This window comes from Pleurodeles waltl, chromosome 8, assembly GCF_031143425.1.
Source record: "Pleurodeles waltl isolate 20211129_DDA chromosome 8, aPleWal1.hap1.20221129, whole genome shotgun sequence".
In the NCBI taxonomy this organism is placed as follows: Eukaryota; Metazoa; Chordata; class Amphibia; order Caudata; family Salamandridae; genus Pleurodeles; species Pleurodeles waltl.
The window spans coordinates 1,421,693,386-1,421,707,449 of record NC_090447.1 but is presented as its reverse complement, the minus strand read 5'-3'; the positions used below and the strand labels follow the sequence as shown (position 1 = coordinate 1,421,707,449).

Genomic DNA, 14,064 nt, shown 5'->3' with positions numbered 1-14,064 from the left:
AATCACTTTGGCTTTTGGTTGCATTTCTGATTCTTGAAAGGATAGTTTTCTTTTAGATTTGAGTGGAGGGATGGTCTGTTTCTTCCCTGTATCCTCCTGGATTTGCAACCTTTGTTGCGTTTGGTCAGGTTCTTATACATCCAGATCTTGCTCAAATCTGTGCCTTTCTTTTTGCTGCTTTGAAAGCCCTTGCTCCTCAGTGTATGATGATCGTTTCGGCTCCGAAGCCGTTTTTTTCAGTACCAAAATTCCTAATGTTATTGTCTTTTTCAGTTCCGAGGACCTCTTTCGAGGCTTGTCTGATTCGACAACTCGATGCTGAATTTATTCGGTGCCAGAATCTCAACCGGAGTCTACAATAAATCTTTGGCCTTTTTCGATGCCGATATGATTCGGTCACCTTCCTTTCTGTGGGTTAAGCCATGGCCTGTTTTTTGGTGTGACCCTGGGTTTGGGACGGGGCAGGTTTACTGACAGTTTGTTGTACCGTTGAGGGTCGCTCACCATCGGATTCATTCGAGTCTGTTTCCTGGATGGAAATTCTTTCTTCCTCCTCGACGTCGAGATCTTTCGGCTTCAACGCCATTTGTAGTCTTCTTGCGCGTCGATCTCTCAAGGTTTTCTTCTATCGAAACGCTCTGCAAGCTTCACAAGTATCCTCTCTGTGTTCGGGCGACAAACACAGGTTACAGACCCGGTGCTGGTCTGTATAAGGATACTTGGCGTGACACTTAGGACAGAAACGGAAGGGGGTCCGGTCCATTAGTCTTGGACGACGGGTAATGTCTTGTAAATGTATGGCAGCTTTTCCATGTTGCTGCCCTGCAAATGTCTTGCAGGGAAACCCCCGCAAACAGTGCTGCTGAGGAAGAGACTGCCCACGTAGAGTTAGCACGGACCAATGAATGCAGTGGTTTGCACGCTGCTTGAATGCAGAATCAAATGGCTGAGGAGATCCATCTGGCTATACTCTGCTTGGAGAGCGGTTGACCTCGTCTGGGTGCACTGTAAGCTACGAACAATTGATTGGAGTGGTGAAAGGACTTAGTTCTGTCCAGGTAGAATTTAACACATCTCTTAATGTATACGGAGTGTAATGCTCTTTCTGCAGGAGTAGATGGTTGTGGAAAAAAGGTTTTAAAAACTAAGGGCTCGTTCATGTGGAAATCCGAAGGGACCTTCGGGATGAAATGAGGGTTCGTGCGTAGCAGTAGTTTGTCTTGTTTAATCTGCAAGAACGGCTCCTGTATGGAGAGGGCCTGTATCTCACTGACCCGTCAGGCTGATGTGAGAGCCACCAGTAAAGCAACCTTCCAAGAAAGGAATTTCAGAGAAGCTCGATGGATCGGTTCAAATGGATGCTTCATTAACTGTGCTAGAACAATATACAGGTTCCACGAGGGAGGAAGAGGCCTGAATGGAGGAAAGACCCTGAAAAGTACTTTCAAAAACAGTCTGATTAATCTAGAGGAATACAGCGAAGGTGAAGGGTCTGAACGCCTGTATGATGCTACTGCCACCAGATGCACCTTTATAGAGGAATGCGCCAGGCCTGAATGCGCTAAATGCAATAAATAAGGCAATATTTGTTCCGGTGGCGAGCGCAGTGGATCAATTTGCCGCTGGTGACATCAGAAACAAACTATTTTCCATTTGCAAGAGTAAGCCTTATTAGTACTATCAGCTCTAGCTCGGGACAAAATGTCCCTACATTCCTGTGGGATATTCAGATGTACAAACTCCCTGTGCTCAGGAGCCATGCTGATAATCGCATCGACTGAGGATTCGGGTGCAATATTTGCTCTTTCTTCACTGTTAGTAAGTGCAGAGACGGTTTCAGCGGAATGTGAGACTTCATTGATAGAAGAAGAAGCTCTGCAAACCAATGTTGGCAAGGCCAGTACGGAGCTATCAATATCAGGGTGCACGGCTCTGCCTTAATCTTTGTGTGGACTCTTGGGATCAATGGAATTGGAGGGAAGGCATAAGCAAAGATGCCTGACCAAGCTATGGAAAACACATTCCCCCAAGATCCCTTTTGGTGATGCCTGCTTGCGAAGTACTGGCATTTGGTGGTTCACTTGCTGGCGAGCAGGTCGATTGTTGGCGTTCCCCACTGGGAAAAGATGTAATTAACTGTGGGCTGGTCCAGCTCCCCTTCGTGGCAGGTCGATCTTTGTCTGCTGAGCTAGTCCGCTATCTTGTTCTCTATCCCCGGCAGATGCACCGCTGTGAGTCTGATGCGTTGCTGCGAGGCCCAAATCCACATATTTTGGGCTTCCCTGGAGAGGGTGAGAGATCTCATGCATCCTTGTTTGTTGAGGTAATGCATCGTAGTGGTGTTGTCTGTTCTTATTACTACGTCTGCTCCCGCTATCTTCAGAAGAAAAGCCGGCAAAGCGAGATAAACTGCTCCGAGCTCTAGCAGATTGATGTGCATCGCCCTTAACTCTAGTGGCCACTTGCCACTTACTTGAAGATCTTGCAAAACGGCTACCCAGCCCTCCAGAGAAGCGTCTGTAGTGATAGTCCACGGAGCTGGACGATGTAGAAAGGAAAGGCCGACAGACAGATGATGCTTTTGAGACCACCATGTCAGAGTTTTGACTATTGCTGGGGTTATGCTTATCCGATCTTCGAAGCTTCCCGAAAGCTGTAGCCGTTGAAGGCTGAGTTGCTCCTGTAGAGGTCGCATTTTTTGTCTGCAGAGATGAACCAGAGGGATGCATGATGACATCATGCCCTAAGAGGATTTGAAAAGGCGACCTGAAACGCAGTTTCTTCCCTGTATTGACTTTGCTAGAGCCAGTAACTTCTGTTGTCTCTCTACTGTGGGACACGCCATGGTGGATTGAGTGTCCAGGTTTGCCTCTAGAAAGGTGATACTGCGTGATGGTAGAGGTTTGGACTTCTCCCAGTTGATGGTGAGGCCTAAACTGTTGAGTAAGTGTAGGAAGTTGGCTCTGTATGTACTATTTCAAAGTAAGAAATAGCATGCATAGAGTCCAAGGGTTCCCCTTAGAGGTAAGATAGTGGCAAAAAGAGATAATTCTAATGCTCTATTTTGTGGTAGTGTGGTCGAGCAGTAGGCTTATCAGATGGTATTGTTAAGCATTTGTTGTACACACACAGGCAATAATTGAGGAACACACACTCAAAGACAATTCCAGGCCAATAGGTTTTTATATAGAAAAATATATTTTCTTAGTTTATTTTAAGAACAGCAGGTTTAAGATTTACAATCAATACTTCAAATGAAAGGTACTTCACTTAGGTATCATAGGAACTTTGAATCAGCAAAATAGCATGTACAGTTTTGGCAACAATGGCAATAAGCTATTTTAAAACTAGACAGTGCAAATTTCAACAGTTCCTGGGGGAGGTAAGTATTTGTTAGTTATGCAGGTAAGTAAACCACCTACAGGATTCAAAGTTGGGTCCAAAGTAGCCCACCGTTGGGGGTTCAGGGCAACCCCAAAGTTACCACACCAGCAGCTCAGGGCCGGTCAGGTGCAGAGGTCAAAGTGGTGCCCAAAAACGCATAGGTTTCAATGGAGAAGGGGGTGCCCCGGTTCCAGTCTGCCAGCAGGTAAGTACCCGCGACTTCGGAGGGCAGACCAGGGGGGTTTTGTAGGGCACCGGGGGGGACACAAGTCAGCACAGAAAGAACACCCTCAGCGGCACAGGGGCGGCCTGGTGCAGTGTGCAAACAGGCGTCGGGTTTGCAATAGGTTTCAATGGGAGACCCAAGGGTCTCTTCAGCGAAGCAGGCAGGCAAGGGGGGGGGGCTCCTCGGGGTAGCCACCACCTGGGAGAGGGCCACCTGGGGGTCGCTTCTGCACTGGAGGTCAGATCCTTCAGGTCCTGGGGGCTGCGTGTGCAGTGTCTTTACCAGGCGTCGGGTTCTTTGAAGCAGGCAATCGCGGTCAGGGGAAGCCTCTGGATTCCCTCTGCAGGCGTCGCTGGCGGGGCTCAGGGGGGGGGTCACCTCTGGCTACTCACAGGGTCGCAGTCGCCGGGGAGTTCTCCTGTAGTGTTGCTTCTCTGCAGGTCGAGCCGGGGCGTCGGGTGCAGAGTGGAAAGTCTCACGCTTCCGGCGGGAAACGTGGACTCCTTTTAAAGTTGTTTCTTTGTTGCAAGTTTTGTTTTCTTTGGAACAGGGCCGCTGTCCTCGGGAGTTCTTGGTCCTTTTAGATGCAGGGTAGTCCTCTGAGGCTTCAGAGGTCATTGGACCCTGGGGAGCGCGTCGCTGTTGCAGTTTTTTTTGAAGTGGGGAGACAGGCCGGTAGGGCAGGGGCCAAAGCAGTTGGTGTCTCCGTCTTCTCTGCAGGGCTTCAGGTCAGCAGTCCTTCTTCGTCTTAGGTTGCAGGAATCTATCTTCCTAGGTTCTGGGGGGCCCTAAATACTCAATTTAGGGGTGTGTTTAGGTCTGGGGGGTTAGTAGCCAATGGCTACTAGCCCTGAGGGTGGCTATACCCTCTTTGTGCCTCCTCCCTGAGGGGAGGGGGCACATCCCTAATCCTATTGGGGGAATCCTCCATCTGCAAGATGGAGGATTTCTAAAAGTCAGAGTCACCTCAGCTCAGGACACCTTAGGGGTTGTCCTGACTGGCCAGTGACGACTCCTTGTTTTTCTCATTATCTCCTCCGGCCTTGCTGCCAAAAGTGGGGCTGTGGCCGGAAGGGGCAGGCATCTACACTAGCTGGGATGCCCTGTGGTGCTGTAACAAAGGGGGTGAGCCTTTGAGGCTCACCGCCAGGTGTTACAGCTCCTGCAGGGGGAGGTGAGAAGCACCTCCACCCAGTACAGGCTTTTGTTACTAGCCACAGAGTGACAAAGGCACTCTCCCCGTGTGGCCAGCAACATGTCCGGTGTGTGGCAGGCTGGCAAAACTAGTCAGCCCACACTGGAAGTCGGTATGTTTTCAGGGGCATCTATAAGATGCCCTCTGGGGTGTATTTCCCAATAAAATGTACACTGGCATCAGTGTGCATTTATTGTGCTGAGAAGTTTGATACCAAACTTCCCAGTTTTCAGTGTAGCCATTATGGTGCTGTGGAGTTCATGTATGACAGACTCCCAGACCATATACTCTTATGGCTACCCTGCACTTACAATGTCTAAGGTTTTGCTTAGACACTATAGGTGCATAGTGCTCATGCACCTATGCCCTCACCTATGGTATAGTGCACCCTGCCTTAGGGCTGTAAGGCCTGCTAGAGGGGTGACTTATCTATGCCATGGGCAGTGTGAGGTTGGCATGGCACCCTGAGGGGAGTGCCATGTCGACTTAGTCATTTTCTCCCCACCAGCACACACAAGCTGGCAAGCAGTGTGTCTGTGCTGAGTGAGGGGTCCCCAGGGTGGCATAAGACATGCTGCAGCCCTTAGAGACCTTCCCTGACATCAGGGCCTGGATGCCAGGGTGAGTCAATTGTGAAAACAAAGGTACAGTTTTAGGAAAAAACACTGGTGCTGGGGCCTGGTTATCAGGCCTCAGCACACTTTCAATTCATAACTTGGCATCAGCAAAGGCAAGAAATCAGGGGGTAACCATGCCAAGGAGGCATTTCCTTACAGTAAGGAAACACACCTTCTTGTTGATCTGCACGCTCCTGCATAGGTCTTTGCTTTTATCAGCCAATCGTCGAGACATGGGAATATCTGGTGTTTTCTCCTCCTGAGGAAAGCTGCGATTGGCGCTAGGCATTCGGTAAATATCCTGGGAGCTGACTTTAGGCCAAAAGGGAGGACACGAAATTGAACATGGCTTCCGGCTACCATGAACCTCAGGTACTGTGGGTTGGGTGGATGGGAATGTGGAAATATGCGTCTTTTAGGTCTAGTGTAGACATTAAATCTCCCTGGTTCAGTCGCAGGAGGACATCATGTAAGCTTATCATGGGGAATGACTGCTTTTTTAAGTAGACGTTTAATTCTCTTAGGTCGAGGATTGGCCTCCAGTCCTTCCATTTCTAGCGAATGAGAAAGAACCTGGAATAAAACCCCCTTCCTCGCTGTGACAGAGGTACTTTCTCTTTAGCTCCTTTGAGGAGCATCTTGTTGATCTCCCTCTTGAGCTGTACTGGATACCTTGTTGGAGTCCTGCGAGGAGGATTGGAGGGAGATAATTGGATAAACTCCAGAGTGTGGCCCTCTTTCCCTAATTGGAGGACCCACTTGTCTGATGTGATGACTTGCCATTGTTTGAAAAACCGGGATATCTTTTCGCCTAAAACCAGAGGAGGAGGGTTGGATGTAGCCGGAGCCTTGGATGTATCAGGCTCTACAAGCCGAGTCCTTAGCTGGGCGAGTTGATCGTGCCCTAGTGCCAGATCTACCATAAGCTGCTTGTGGTGGTTGTCTTTGTGGGTAGTATTGACGGAAATGCTGAGAGGGGGAAGGATAGGTTGAGTATCTATAATGCTGATAGCCTCCTCTATATGAAGGCAGTCCACGTCCTCTAGCTCGAAAGGAAGGCTTCCGAAACTGGAGCGTCCCTAACGATCTTGCTGTATCCGTGTCGGATTTGATAGATTGTAAAGCCTCATCAATATGTTTACCAAATAATGCTTGGCCATCGAAAGGTAGGTCTAAAATCTTATTCTGTACCTCAGGCTGGAATGATGTAGTCTTTAGCCAGCCTTGTCTTCTAAGTACAGCCGCACCTGCGAGCTGGCGAAATGCAGTCGTGGCTATGTCCATTGCACAGTCTATGAGTTCCGCTGACGTGCGCTGACCTTCCTGCAACATCTTCCTCACCTCTGATCTTCCATCCTCCAGCAACTGGTCAATATGCAGGGCGATGTCTGCCCATAGCTGTCTGTCAAACCTGGCTAACACCGCTAGGGAGTTAGTAGCTCTTATTACTAGGCTAGCCATCGATGAGAACCTCTTTCCAATATTGTCTAGCCGTCTACCCTTTTTGTCTGGAGGTGCAGAAATCGGAGCAGACTGATTCTTTGACTTCCTCTGTGCCGCCTGAGCCACCACCAAGTCTGGATGAGGATGACTAATTAGACATGCTGGGGCATCTCTGGTGCCTTGTATTTTTTGTCTAGTCGAGGCAGCACTGCTGTGACAGTAGCGGGGTTGTGTATCACTTGTAACCCTTCTTCCCATATGTAGCTGACCAGTGGAACAGAGCGCACAGATTTCTGGAACAGCTCTTTAAAATCATATAGGAAGCAATCTGTTTGCTTGGACGGCATTGGCAATGTGAAACGCTTAGCTGCTCTCTCCAGAAGATTTTGAAATTCCCCAATGTCGTCTGGAGGGGAATCCACCTTTGACTGGGAAGGAGAAGGAGGAGCAGGAATAATGTATTCATCCCACTCTGAATGAGTGTCAAGGAGCTCCCCTTCTTCCTGATCACCTTCAGACATGTCAGTGTCCTGAGGTAAAGTCATATCCGGCGTGGCCACATTTGTTAGTGTTAAAGAGGTCGGTCTCTGACGTGGAGTGGTAACCCCGGAGATGGACGACTGAGGAGGTTGCTTCCCTTGAGGAGGAAAACACCTACTGTAATAAGACAGCATTGCTTGGAGGTCAGATAGCAAAGAGGTTGGAATGTATGCCCCTTCCTGATATTGTTAAACCTACTCTATCGTACTGAGGGTCATAAGTTTCATCAAATTCGTCTTCATCCTGATATTTGACATTCAGTTGAGAGGGGCTGTGGGCTGTTCCAAATGGACCTAAGACGTCTGACTCTTCATCCCCCTAAAACAAGTGAACTGGTATGAGAGGGGTCACCTTACTAGGTGAGGTGTGCTTTGGGGTAAGTCTTTCTTGTTTTTTATGTTGTTTATCCCTCGTTGACGGTGTCATGGACGGCGCAGATATAGTTTTCGTCTACGGTGGCGTCGTTGATGACGAACGCATGGCGATCTTGATCTTCAACAGTCTTACCGAAGAGTCTACCGTCGACGAGGCCGTCAACAATGGTAAAGCAGATACCGCTGTCACCGTCGTCGACGATGATGAGATGTAGATCTTCGTCGACGGTGGGGCACTCACCGTCGACGATGTCGTCGTCACAACTGTCGCCGATGGTGGAACAGTGGAAGTCGTCGTCGTCAACGGTGAAAAAGCACTCACCGACAGTCTGTCGTCAACGGTACATTTTTAGCTTCAGAAGTAGATGAGTGCCTTTTGAAAGGCACAGATGGTGGTACAGAGGATGACTTCTTATGCCTTTTAGAACTGCTGGCATGACCTCTCTCCCCTTTCCTGGAAGATTTATGAGGTGAAGTAGAGGGGCTGCGGCCCTGAGGCAGTCTTTTTGTGGGCTTTTCTTGATTGTTGGGAAGGAGATCTTGTGTCTGATCTCGCCCTTTTGATGACTTTTTGGATATTGAAGCGTCATCACTATCAGAATCACAGACTGGATTATCTCTGTACTTAAGTTTCTGCAGCCAAATCAATATTCTGCCTTTTCTATCCTTAAGAGTCTTAGAGGAGAAGGTACGACAAACCTTACAGTCCTTGGCTGAGTGGTCTGGATAGAGGCAGTATATGCAATCCTGGGGAGGGTCTTCAGAATGTAGTCTTTTCTAACCACAAGTTTTGCAATTTCTGAATAAACCCTTCTTCTTCTTGTCAGACATGTTGTAGGTGTTAACCCCAATCAGTCAAAACAAGTTTTAGCAGAGAAAAAGTAGCTTCAAGCTAATCCAAAGGTGTGAAGAAAGGGCAGAGCTCTGAGGAGACTCCCTAGCACGACATGCGGTAGAAAATCTGAGGTGCTTGAGCTTCTTTCAGGAGGATTCTAGAGGGTGGTGTTGTCTGATTGGTGGATGCTCAAGTTTGGTCCTTTTTCTTAAAATGACTTTGATAGACTATTAAATTTAAGAGGCCTAGGGCCCTTGTGTTAATATATTTCAACACTACTTGTGTAATTGTACCGGGGGCTCCCATCTCGACGACGGGGAATGATTCAAGCATGTGAATCTATGAAAGTTCCAATACTGGAGTAATAAAGTGAAATATATTAATGTTAAAGTAGATGATTGGGTAAGAATTAGGAAACCATTTAAAGTACCTAAGGGTGAGAGTCAATTATTTGGTCCAGAAAAGGTTGTGAAAGTTTTACGGAATGTGGTTAAACTGGAAAATGGAAAAGTGTGGAATTTGAAACTTGTAGCTTTGTTTACAGTGGAAAGACAAAGTGAATGTGAAAACATAGAAAAGAGGAGTATGGTAAATCCTCTCTGGTCAGAGGATATACTTGAATTGCCAGGGGAACGGAAAACAGTATTGAACAGTGGCATGAATAACATGCCAGCAGAGGAGAACACAGATGAATCTAAAGAAACCTATGAAAACACACAAGACTGTGATTCAGGAAATAGTCAATGGAAACACCATTCCTGTACCCACTCCTTTTGAGGAGGGGTGCAAAATCCCTATCCCTACTGGTTGCTTTCATCCAAACTAAGATGGAAGATTTTGCAAGGAGGAGGTCAATTCAGCTTTGGACACTTTAGGGGTGGTCCAAGCTGCTGTTGTCACTCCTCCTTGTTTTACCTAATTATCTTGCCGGACCTGCTACCAAAAGTGGGGCTTGTTTCGGGGACAGGCATCTCCACTAGCTGGAGTCCCCTGGGGCACTGTAGCATGAGCCCTGAGCCTTTGAGGCTCACCGCCAAGCGTTACAGTTCCTGCCGGGGGGAGATGTGCAGTACCTCCCACTCAGAGCAAGCTTTATTTATGACCCCAGAGAGTACAAAGGCTCTCACCCCCTGGGGTCGGAAACTTGTCTGTTAGTGGCAGGCTGGAACAGACTGGTCAGCCTTACATCAAAGAGTTGGGTAAAATACCAGGGGCATCTCCAAGATGCCCTCTGGGTGCATTTTGCAATAAAACCAACAAGGGCATCGGTGTGGGTTTATTGTGCTGAGAAGTTTGATACCAGGCTTTGTCCCTGACCCCAGAGATCACAAGGGCTCTCACCCCATGGGGTCAGCAAATTGTCTGTTAGTGGCAGGCTGGCACAGACTGGTCAGCATTACACTAGACGGTGGGGTGAAATACAGAGGGCATCTGTGTGCATTTTTCAGTAAATCCAACACTGGCATCAGCCTGGGTTTATTGAGCTGAGAAGTTTGATTTCATACTTTGTAGTCTTCAGTGAAGCCATCAGTGAGCTGTGAAGTTTATAATGACAAAATCTCCCAGCACATGTACTTAATATGGTCACACTGCACTTACAATGTCTTATAATGGACTTTACACACTGTAGGGGCATATTTCTCATGCAGCTATGCCCTCACTCATGGTATAGTGCATCCTGCCTTAGGACTTTAAGGCCTGCTAGAGGAGTGACTTACCTATGCCACAGGTAGTGGTTTGTGGGGACCCTGGAAGGGGTGCCATGTCAACTTTACCTTTTTCTCCACACCATCTCACACAATGTGCAATAGCAGTGTGCATGTGTTTGGTGAGGGGTCCCGTAGGGTGGCACATAACATGATGCAGCCGTTAGGGATCCTCCCTGGACACAGGGCCCTTGGTACCACTGATATCTTTTAAAAGGGACTTAGCTGTGTGCTTGGGGTGGGGGGGGGCCTGGGGGTAGAGGGGATGCCAATTGTGGAAACAGTGGAAGAGTTTGTGGAAAGAACACTGGTGCTGAGGCCTGGTTAGCAGGATCCCAGCGCCCACTCAGCCAAGTTAGCATAAATATCAGGCAAAAAGTGTGTTGTGGGAGGGGGGGGGGGGGTAACCATGCCCAGAAGGGGCACTTTCCTACCAGGGGTGTTGTCTGTGAAAACCTGCACCAGCCTCCCCTTTCTGGATGGCAAAAAGGCCCACTGGAGCTTCAGGTTCCAATACAGAGCATGCATGTGCCACCTGCGCATTTGACAATGAGGATACACAAAGCTAAAATTTCCCAGAGCCACCCTCGCCATGATTAAGGATCAAGCATGAAACTTCAGTATCACAGCCTGCATGCCCTGGACTCCCTGCTAAAGAGAGAAAGCTGTGAGCTCCCCAATGTATGGAAACCTGTGCAAAGGAATGCAGTGGGACTTCAGCTCATTTATACTGAAACCCAATAATGTCAAAATGTTCATTGTCATCCGGAGGTGGCTTATGAATGAGTGTGGCGAGCAGAGAGTGGTCAAGATATAGGTACACCGGGACTCCCAACTTCTGAAGACTGGCAGTGATCACCACCATCACTTTTGTGATCACCCAAGGGCCACTGGCAAGGTCGAGGTGGAGAACAGCAAGCTCAATGCGTCTGGCATAACTTGAGCCACAGTTAACAGCTGTGGGACTCCAGCTTTGGTATATGAAACTACACATCCTGCAAGTCATAGGAGACTATCCAGTCACAGAAGTCCAAAACAAGTATGTTCTGGGCGAATGTGAGCATTTTAAGTTTGTGCTCCCATATAAGGCATTCTTGCGTCGAAGGTCCATAAATAGATCAAGCCTTCATCCTTTTTTAGATGAGTAATTCGTGAGAGCAACAATCCTGCCTTCCCCAGAGTCTGGAACAGGTGCACTTCCTACAGCAAGATGGCCAGATGTTCTTCCAAAATGAGTTCATGTGTGGAAGGGATATTGGACCAGGAGGAGAGAAAAGGTAGGGAATAGTATTTTTGAACAATTTGCAAGAGTTACCTTTCAAATGTGATTGATCACCAACCTGGGAGAAAGTGCTAGATTCTGTCTCGCACTGGTAGGACGTACATTGCCAAAAGAAAACTAAAGCTATTGTAGCAGGGAAGGAGGGGTTGGTAGACCTGTGCCCTTGTCTGTCTTCACCTTGCCTGCCAGATCCATGACCACAGCCTTAAAGAGACTGGTTTGTCTGCTGCATCACTGGTAGTGAATGCTTTCTTTATTTACATGCCAACGCCCTGGAATAGCTCTTAAGTTTCCAGAACTGGTGCCGCCATTGTTTGGTAAGGCTAAAAGCCTAAGGAACATACTGTGCCTGTGTTTTCCTTTAAGCGTTCCCAAGTGGAAACTGTCTTGTCTCAGAAGAAGGAGGACCCATCAAAGGGTATGTCTGTTACAAAGCCTGTACATTGCCTGAGAACCCAGTGGACCTCATCCAGTTTTGTCCTCGAAGGAAAACACGGTACAAGCTGTCCTGCCAATGCAAACCATATACCTTGCTCACACTCATTCTGAATTCCTCCACTGCTGCCATAACATGATAATTGTAAACGTGGTACTCTCCTCCAATTGCTGAAGAAACCCCCTGCGGGCCTTTCAACTCTTGCCAACTGCAGACTGATATCCCTGCTACCATTCTTAGAAGAAAAAACAACCAACGCCTCATCCAATACCTCAACAATAACCAACTCCTCAAAACCACTCTGTCTGCACTCTTATCCAGCACTTACATTACATCACAAAGGACGTGCACTACAATAGATCTGCTCCTTTCTGACTACAAGGACCCTGTCAGTTAGCCTAGCATCATACACCTTTGAAGCCCAAATTCTCATGTGTGAAGGTCTGCAAGATCCTCCCCTAGCCCAACCCTCTTCAATGCCTACATGATCCCTTTAGACAGCATCATTCGTTCTCACAACATCAACATCATCTCTTGCGCCACCAAGATACAACTCATGCTCTCCCTCACATACTAGATGCCCAGTACCCAGATCAACTTAAATGCCTGCACGACTGAAATCGCCACTGGATGAAGACCAACTGTCTGAAGCTGAACACCAACAAGACCAAAATTGTGACCTTTGGGAAAAGCACTTCATCATGGGAATCAATCCAGCGACCAACAGAGCTAACACCGATGCATTGCCACACCATCCCCTCAAAGAACCTTGGGATCATCATAGACAGCAAAAACCCTCAACAGGAACAGCCAAGAAATGCTATCACTGCCTCAGTCTTCCATACCTAGAAGATGCGGAGGAAGAGTTTCAAATGGCTCCAAATCAGCACTCAGAAAACTTTCATGCATGTCCTCGTCACAAGCAAGCTGGATTACAAGAGCACGCTGTATGCTGGGACTAACAAAAAGTCACCCGAAGGCTGTAGACAATTCAGAACTCAGCAGCCAAAATCACACTCAACCTCCCACGCTGCACTTATATCACACCACAGCTGATGGAGCTCCACTGACGCCTCCAAACATAAAAAAAGAACAATTCAGACTCCTCGACCACACTTTCAGGGTTCTACATAACACTGGCCCAGCATACATCAACAACTGAATTTGCTTTCACAAACCACAGTTTAGTTTTTTGAGTAGCCCAACTAGGCCACAGATTTGACTAAACTCCCATCTGCCCAGCACATAGATACCATTCTGGGGGACAGTGCGCTCTACAAATCTGCATAACATAACAAACAGTGGTTGTCAGACCTGCCTGGATAACTTATTGACTGCATCCTGCTCATTATGAATTGTTGAGCTGAGGAGGCCCCAAGGTCCTCCAGGCCTGCTGGTACGATCATGTTCGCTCTGTCTCAAATGGATGTATGTACCAACTCAACAGAGAAACTGTGTTACAGATCACAGTGCCAGACTGGCAGAAGAAAAAATACATTTGCCAAAGGTAACAATTCATTTAGCTTGGTCTGAACAAAAAAGCCATATGAGTTGGGTACTTGCTGAGAAAATCTGGTCACCTGCCTGCTCACAGGTGGGCAAGAACATAGTTTTGACCTGACAGCCATCAGAATATCAGTGGAGGCATCATTAAAAGAAAGTAAGGGCTCAGATGTTGCTGGCTGAGGCTGCAAAATTTTCATCAAAAGACATGTTTTGTCTCAGTGGAGGGCAGCTGTAATTCCAGCACTTCAGCTCCTCCCTGACCCACAACTACAAATTTGCTACTTCTTCCACTGAAGGTACATGTGGTGCAGCATGCTCTGTCTCATGAGCGGTATCAAACCCACTGGCATTCTGCAAGTCAATAAGGCATCATCTATGTAAGATGGGGGAGCAAGACTTCCTTTCCAAACATCTTTAAGATCCTGTAGTGCACTCCGCTCTGGCACAAGATAAGGGTCAGAGCCAAAAAGATAATGGAGACTCTGTTGACAGTTGCTACACTGTAGAGGTACAGGATTAG

At 47.7% G+C, this 14,064-nt stretch overlaps 1 protein-coding gene across 4 annotated transcripts in view; it reads right to left on the bottom strand.

The window, feature by feature from the left end:
• Positions 1-14,064, bottom strand: part of LOC138248711 (E3 ubiquitin-protein ligase TTC3-like) — a 1,399,506-nt gene that overhangs the window by 551,451 nt on the left and 833,991 nt on the right. The window lies entirely within an intron of this gene.